Below are 9,309 nucleotides of genomic sequence, written 5' to 3'. Positions count from 1 at the left end.
GTTCGCCCTCCGTCGACCGCCGTGAGATCTCCCCAAACCTCACCCTCTCCCCTCCTCCTCCCCTCCCCCACCCCCAGCCTCAACCCTGCCACGACAACCGCCGTGAGATCTCGCCGTCGAGCTTATGATCGCGTCGTCGAGCCCCTTCCTCCTCCGTGAGCCAACTCCGGCGCCATCCGTCGACACCGCCTCCACTCTCCCCAAACATCACTCTATCTCTCCCCTAACCTCACCCTCTCCACCCTCCTCCCCTCCCTTAACCTCAGCCCCAACTCCGCCACAACACCGCCGCCACGAGATCCCTCCGTCCCAGGACCAGATCGAACTCCGGCTATCCCGATCTCTCTCTCAGGTAAAACCCCCATCCCTCTCGATCCCTCTTTTCTCTCCTCACTTTCCCGCTCCGCCGTCAATCACCGCCCGCCTCCATGCCCAGCAGCACTACTACCACGACCATGCCCGCCGCCTGTGAACGCCCAGCCCATCACCATGCCCGCCGCCTGTGAATTTTAGATATTTATCTGTGAAATTTTATAGATTCCCTGCAAGTTGTTGTTGGTTCAGATCTTTATTTTGATTAAAAGAACAAAAACACTGCTCTTCACTATGCTGCAGGTTATGGACGCAAGGAATGTGTAGCTCTTCTATTAGAGAATGGTGCAGCGGTATGAGCCATTCAAGCTATTGTGTTGCAGCACTCTGTAAAACTTGGATGAGGTGCTCAAGCTGCTCGAGAAGGATGTGTTCTTGTAATCTATATTGCAACAGTATTCGAAAGAGAGGGTGAATCATGTTTTTCCATGTATGTTATGTTTCTGGTGCTTTTGAGCTCTTCGACTTGGGGCGTCTAAGATGGAGAACATGAGTTGCTAGTTGTACTTCTTCAGGTTCACACTAGTCTTTTCTGAGAGTGAAAATTTTTAGATGTTTGTATGGATCATTGGATTGCTTCTAATTCGTTTCCCAGTTATTGGGTTGTCTTGTAATAATGATTCTGTAATAGCAGTGGTAATTGTAATATGTTAACTTACATTAAAATTTTCTTATGTGAACGTATATGTAATCTTCTTCAGATGCTCATATCTCTGAAATCAATATTGGCATGTCAGTAATGTAGATAATGTGCCAAGGTAATCTCATGGATATATGAAACATCTTAGTCGGGGTAAAAAAGAAGTCACTCCCTATGTCAATGGATAAAGAGTAAAAGTTGTATATAAATATGTGTCAGACAACTAATGTGAATGATCTAGTTGCAGGAACAAGCAAGGTAAGTTTTGTCAGCAAAGGTCAATAAAGTTGAATTATGAAAGGAAACTAGCAAATACCTTGTTCATGAACCATTAAGGCAGAGGTTGGTTCAAAAAGAACGTGTTGGCAAAATAAACTTATCATCTCTGTTCTTGTTTATTATTTTATTAATTTTGGGCTCTTTACGCAAGATAGATTACAACATTTTGGGCTCTTTACGCAAGATAGATTACAACATTTTGGGCTCCTTCATGACAGTGTTGACTGTTTGTATCACTTGTTTGAGCTAACATAAACCCAGCATGATAACAACATTTTATGCCAGGAAAATGACATAACATAAGAGAAGTACAACATATTCATTCTACTTAAAAAGATTCACCTACTCATTCAGCAATGGATAAAAACTAAAACAGAAAGATCAGTAGACAAAACAGCTCAAAAAAAGGACAAGCATCGTATAATGCAAACAGACTCATATTTTCCTTTGCTTCATACCATTAGAAGAGTTGTAAGTAAGAGAACCAAATTGTTCAATACTGGCATCTTTCTAATATGATATCAGCGATAAATTGTTCAATACAGGCATCTTTCAATACATGCTTCTCGCCATAGCCTTAAACAAAGACCTGAACTAGTTCTGAGCATACTCAAATGCACACGGACGATCCAAAAGAAGAACACGTACTCAAATGAACTAAAATGAACATGAGGACGTCAAGTATAAGCGTGATTAATTCAAGGATAGTCACTCTGTACCCAAAACAGCTAAACATATATAAACTTACATCAAAACCAAATAGTTTACATAAACTCTCATCAAATAAATCTACACCAGCTATACATAAAAAATAACAAAAAAATCAATTATAAATGTCAATACTTCAAATTATCCCAAAATCGCATCTGGTGGACTAAAATCAATCATGCAGTTGCTCCTGCTGCCGCCTTCTCCTAACAAGAAGTCCAACAAAACCAAAAGCTCAACAACATCTTCCATGTCTCAAAACACTGACACATATCACCATCTTCACCGGCCACTGCAACGACGAGCACTGGCACTCAATTTAGGACAAAGTTTTTACAAATGCATTATTCACCAGTTAATGATATAAATGATCAAGATAAAGAAAATAAAGAGAGAGTAGGAACTTTTAAGCTTACACTTCTATTTGTTACATTGACATGCCACAATTTTCGGTTCACTAGAAGAACAAAGGTTACAAAATCATGGGCAATTAACTGACATAATAAAAGAAAACTCTTGGACTACCTCATACAGGCGAACTACATTGGGATGCTTTATTAACTTCATGGTTGCAATTTTCCGCTTGATCTGCATTGAATTATAAATGATCACCTTAGCATAAATCTCTCAATGATAAGGGAAGACACATGCAAATATTCATCTTAGGAAAAACTTCTGAAGGAAAAGACATGGCATATTTTGCACAATATAGGCGATATGAAGAGAAAAATTAATGTGCAAATGAGATTTTTTCTTCAATTATACAAGAGTAAGAAGGAGACCTGTTCAACTAGCTTGTGCTTTTGTGCTTGAGAACCTTCTCCTTATCAAGAATTTTGATGGCAACAGCTTCACCAGTTTTGGTGTTTCCTGCAAACTTGACCTTTGCAAATGTCCCTTCTCCAATTGTTTGTCCTAGCTCATAAATTAAATATCAACACAGATTAACCTGTCAAATAATAAGCATTCTTATTCCAGTCTGACGGTATATTTGTTGGAAATATTAATTTTAAAAAATATTCAAGAAATAGCACAAGAACGGGGTGGAGGCACTGCAAATAGCGACAAAAAACGTAACAATCATAAGTAAGCACCCAAATTGAAAACGAGATCGCGGGCGTGGGCATAGAGGCCGGTACTGGGCGTTCACAGGCGGCGGGCATGGTCGTGGTAGCGGCGTTGCTGGGCATGGAGGCGGGCGGTGATTGACGGCGGAGCGGGAAAGTGAGGAGAGAAGAGAAGGATCGAGAGGGATGGGGGTTTTACCTGAGAGAGAGATCGGGATAGCCGGAGTTCGATCTGGTCCTGGGACGGAGGGATCTCGTGGCGGCGGTGTTGTGGCGGAGTTGGGGCTGAGGTTAAGGGAGGGGAGGAGGGTGGAGAGGGTGAGGTTTGGGGAGAGATAGGGTGATGTTTGGGGAGAGTGGAGGCGGTGTCGACGGATGGCGCCGGAGTTGGCTCACGGAGGAGGAAGGGGCTCGACGACGCGATCATAAGCTCGACGGCGAGATCTCACGGCGGTTGTCGTGGCAGGGTTGAGGCTGGGGGTGGGGGAGGGGAGGAGGAGGGGAGAGGGTGAGGTTTGGGGAGATCTCACGGCGGTCGACGAATTGGAGGTGACAGGGAATGTGAATGGATGGAATCATCTCGGCTTAAAATCGTGAATTTTTGCAAATAGGCCCCTGCAGCTCACGAAAGAAGCCGCGCAGCCGCCTATACCCAGTTTCTCGGTAGTCCAGGTAGATAATGTATATATGCCTATATATCCACCTTCATGATATATGGGTATAGTATAATAGATATATAGTTAGAATATATAGGGCTAGGCCTGATATAGTATATAGTATGATATACTATATTAGTAATACTTAGTGTATATATAAGTACTACGCGTTTGCTACTAGTACAACTACAATAGGTTTAGGCCTATAGTGACTATGATAGTTTAATTAAGATATATATGAGTAAAATGAGCTGAGCTGCACTCACCTTTCCCTGCTGAGCTGCAAAGTGGGTATGACATGTAGCCCCATACTAGTCACATCGTGTTGGGGCTCACATGTCAGTACATTGCAAGCTCACGGGGCAAGTGAGCGCCGCGACCTCACCCCGATGTATGCCGTCCGTACGATAGAGTATAGTAGTCAGTATAATACGTAGAATACATATGAGATCAGAGTCACACAGTCTCACATGGTTGGGGAGCGGTTGAAATGACATGAGTGGATTGAGAATGTGACACATCGACTATCAAGCACAAATTGTGTTTTCTACCAAGCATACCATCTCTCAAAAATATTATAGAGAAAAATCGGTAAGCGTTGGCGGGTGACCAAACACAAGTTTTTTGCTTGATAGTACAGTGGTAACATCATTCTCCCCGCTCCACTCATTGAAATCGGGGGCTGATCGCCACATTCACATGGGTTGGGGACGAATTTGGTTGAACTCAAGCATACCCATCTCTCTCTCTCTTCTCTCCTCCTTCGTGGAGCTACTACGGCATTAGCTACTTAGTAGGATATCCGTACTATGATAGTATCGACGGGGAGGCTAGTATCTATAGTAGGTAATCAGCTACTATTATATGGAACCAATGCATCCAAGCTGTTTGTATGTTCAAAGTATTACTTTGATAGCTTCCCTTAACATACTGATGCTGTTGGGCGTCTCTCCGGGAGCCCGTTGCGCCGGTAAGGTGTTGTGGTGGCCCTGGTGACAGGACGGTGGGTCGCGACCCACGGGCATGCAGGCGGCGCAGGGCGAGGCGGTTGCCGGCAGAGTCAGTGCTGGGCGAGGTCGTTCTGTCCGTTTGGGTTTGCTGCGCGTGGAGCCGCTGACGCGCGACTAGTCTTTATAAAAAAAAATTCATCCTCCAAGACTCATCAGTAGGCCAAAGTAGCTAAAATGTGCGTAAATCGGGGGCAGGGGGGGTTGTTTTTCATTCAACTCTCTCTGATTATACTTCTAAAATCTAAACTACAATTGCGAATGATGTGGGGGAACATACTACTTTCAAAGCTTCAAAAATATGTGAAATAGGCAAAATATATTATTACTTTCTCTACTTTCCACTTCACCATTTTAAAAGTCACTTTTTTGATCTAATTCCTATTTCTGATACTTCTGTCACCATTTTAAAAGTCACTTCTTTGATCTAATTCCTACTTCTGATACTTCTCTCAGCAAAACGGGACTTGACTATTCTCCGAAAACACTGCTTACAACGAATTACCAAACAAAAACTATCAATATTACAGCATAATGCAAGCCCTCTTTCCACACTACTTCAGGCATACAATCCCAAACTCATACAGATATTGCGGAGAGCATATGATCCGTTACAAGCAAAAACACTAAGGATCTGTATTCTCTTAAAAAAAAAAAGATCTGCTCTCTACAACTAAAGGACACAAATATTATACAAGTAGATAGTCTGAGAACAATTGGTTCAGTAATTTGCCAACCACAGAACATCAAGAACAGCAGAGATAGCAAGAAACAGGAAGCTGAGGAAGGCAAAGGCTATGGAAACGGCCATGTGATTGCAGAAGCGAGGGAGGGGCTTGCAGAAATTGGGAAGGGCTGCATGTCGAACCCCTGTACGATTCAAGTTGCTCACCCCAGCTGCAGCCGAGCCTGCACTTATCATTGTATATGCAAAGGCCTGGTAATTGAGAAGATTTAGTAAGGAGCATGCTATATATAGTCTGAGTAGCATTAGTAGACTAATGTCGTTAATGTTTGAGCAAAGTAACATCATAAGCAGTCACAAAATAAAGGCGCTTGGTTTCAGATATATTCCTTTGTTTCATTCATTTGGCATAGAAGAATTTTTTTAAATAGACTCGTTTACAACTTTAGTCCCCAAAAATCGACTCATTTCAAATTTATTTACAAAAATCGACCCAGTTTCGGCCACGTGTCAGCAGTGGCGTTGGCTGAAACTAGATCGATTTTAAAAAACGCTTCTTTTTAATTAGTCGGAGTTGTCGACCCGATTAGATTAATCACACGATTAGTCGTGGGGGCTAAAACTACAGTTCGACTATTTAGAAGGTCAATTAACGTTAGTTAGTCGGGACTGGGTCGATTTTTGTGAATAAGTTATAAATAGGTAGATTTTGGTGAATAAAATTTGTACGGTTTTGTTGAGGACAATTACTCCTCTATGTCACTTTTAATTCCAATTAAATGTACCTTTTTTTTTTTGAGAAAAAGGATGGATTACTATATAGTAATCCAGCCAGCTAAATAAAAAGATAACTGGTTGTTACATATAAAAATGCACATTTCCCAACCAAAAAATGTGCACAAAAGTCAACTGAAAATACAAAAGCACCTAAACCCTTTTGTACAAAGATTAAAACTCCCAAAAGAAAGCTTAACAACCACGAAAGAAGTATCATATCCAACAACCATCTTACTCATCACCATATAAACTAAAGCACTGAAGATTGAGGTTAATCCAGTTGAATCACGATACTGTTCTCCTCCCCTGCAGCTCCAGCTGGCTGAATCACCCCCAGTCTCTCATTCTTCTTCTTTCTTCTTGCTAACAATCTGGCCGCTCTATCTGAGATTGTAGAACCTAGCCAAAATGTAGAAAAAATCATAATCTTATTCAAAATCTCCAACGCTCTCTTCTTCTTGTTAGCAAAGAGTCTATCATTGCGCTCCTGCCATATGCACCAAAGAAGAGCACAAAAGAGAACGTCTCTTTTCATCTTGCATTCCTTATTTCCCCCAGCAGTCCAATTAAGCCAAACTTCTTTTAAGGATTTTATTTTGAAGTCTTTCCCAATCTTTAATTTGAACTGAATAGATTTCCAAAGTGAGAATACAAACTCACATTCAATAAACAAATGAGTATGACTCTCTTCAACTTTAGAACACAAAACACAATTCAGCTCCAACTGAATTCCTTTTTTAGTCAAAATATCTTTTGTATTTAAACTCTGTCGTAAAGCTAGCCAAACCATAATTTTCACTTTTAAAGGAATGGAAAGCTTCCAGATATCTGCACAATCAAAACGTAAACCTCCATCAATAAGAAATTGATAGAAAGATTTAACAGAAAAAATACCATTTGTTTCCCACAACCAAATTCTGCTGTCTTCTTTTTGAACAAATTTTGTATCCTTGATGAGATTCAGTAAATTCAAAAACTGAAAAACCAAACTTCCTGTCAATTGCCTCTTGAACTTAATATCCCATATCCAGCTATTATTCCTTTTTTTCCTCAAATTGCTAACTGAAGCATAAGGATGGGAAGTGATAATAAAGAGGGATGGGAACAAAGAAGCAAGGGTATATGAGTCTAACCATTTATCAAGCCAAAATAAAGTATGTTTTCCTTCTCCCACCTCCACACGAGTACTGCATAAGAAACTGTCAACATTGAGAAAAAGATTTTTCCAAAAATAAGATAACTGACCTCTATTTGAATGAATGAATTCTGACCAATCTTTTCTTTCATAGTATTTATAAAAACTGATCTGTTTCCAAAGCACCTGTTTATTCTCAAACCATTTCCAAAACCATTTCCCTAATAAAGCTTTGTTCATCGTTTTCAGATTTATAATTCCCAGTCCACCAAACAACTTAGGTCTACATATCTCCTCCCACTTGATCAAATTTGTACAACTTTTATGATCTAAAGACCCAGTCCATAAAAATCTTCTTCTCATCCTATCAATCCCATGAAGGGAATAAAAAGAAGGATAACCAGAAATTAGGCATCGAAGATAGAACTGAGTTAATTAAAACCAGTCTACCCTCTCTAGACAAAGTTTTGCCTTTCCACAAAGCCAGCCTTCTCTCAATTTTTTCAATCAAAGGAGACCAATCATCTTTTGTTAATTTTCCAGGCCTCAGAGGAATCCCCAAATAAGTAATGGGGAAACTCCCACTTTTACAATTCAACATAGTAGCCAAGCTTTGTTGTAAAGAATCATTATTCTCAAGAGCTATAAGAAAACTCTTGTTAAAACTGATTTTTAACCCTGAGGCAAGTTCAAAACAGTATAAAATCAGCTTTAAGACTGTCAGATGTTCCTTTTTATTTTTACAAAATATCAGTGTATCATCTGCATACTGTAAGCAGCAAACTTTGTGAGTCATATTAGAAGGACCTAAACCTTCAATAAGTTGAGATTCAATTGCAAGATTCAACATTCTGGTAAAAGAATCAGCTGCTAGAACAAAAAGAAGAGGTGACAGAGGGTCTCCTTGACGAACACCTCTTTTGGACATAATCCACCTTCCAGGCTTACCATTAACATTAATGGCAGACATGCCTCCATTTAGACACAAAGTGATCCATTTTATCCATTTATCACCAAACTTTTTTGCCTTCAACACCTCTATAATAAAATCCCAATCCAACATATCATATGCTTTCATGAAATCCAATTTTAATAAAATTCCTCCTTTTTTTTTATTCTGAAAACAATCAGAAATAATTTCCTGGGCTGCAGCCACTCCTTCCAGTAAAAATCTGTTTTGGATAAAACCAGATTGGACAAGATCAATAAGCCATTCCAATTTAGCATTTAATCTATTTGTCAAAACTTTGGTAATCACTTTAAAAATAACATTTAGAAGACTGATAGGTCTATAATCATTGACTGTAATAGCCTCATTTTTTTGGAATAAGCACAATATGAGCATAATTGAGCCTATTGATCTCCAAGTTACCCTCATAAAACTCCTCAAACAACTTCATAATGTCTGTTTTCACCGTATCCCAAAAAACTTGAAAGAATACAGCAGGAAATCCATCTGGGCCAGGGGATTTATCTCCATTCATATCAAATACTGCTTTATAGACTTCCTCTTCAGTAAAAGGAGTTTCAATATCATTAGGGCTCCAATCCACCACAGGGAAAAGTTTATTCCACTCTAGCTGACATCTATAAGGCTCTCTCTGTCCAAAAATCTTTTCATAATGATTTGAAAAAACTTGAGCTATTCCTTCTTCAGAACTCACCACCACATTATCTACATCAATTGACACAATCAAATTATTCCTTTTTCTACCATTAGCAATTTTATGGAAATAAGCAGTATTATTATCCCCTTCTTTTAACCAATGTGCTTTGGATCTTTGTTTCCACATTTGTTCCTCTTGTTTCAAAATCTCATTCAATTGCATGGAAAGATCATTTTTTTTAATCAATTCATCATCCTCCAAATCTCTATTTTCCTCTAAGACTTCCAATTCTAAAAGACTGTCCAACAAGTCTTTCTTCTTTTGTTTAACACTATAAAAACTGGAATGAATCCACTGTTTGATGCATTTTCTCATG

This window comes from Asparagus officinalis, chromosome 5 (assembly GCF_001876935.1).
Source record: "Asparagus officinalis chromosome 5, Aspof.V1, whole genome shotgun sequence".
NCBI lineage: Eukaryota > Viridiplantae > Streptophyta > Magnoliopsida > Asparagales > Asparagaceae > Asparagus > Asparagus officinalis.
Note: the sequence above shows the minus strand (reverse complement) of the source record.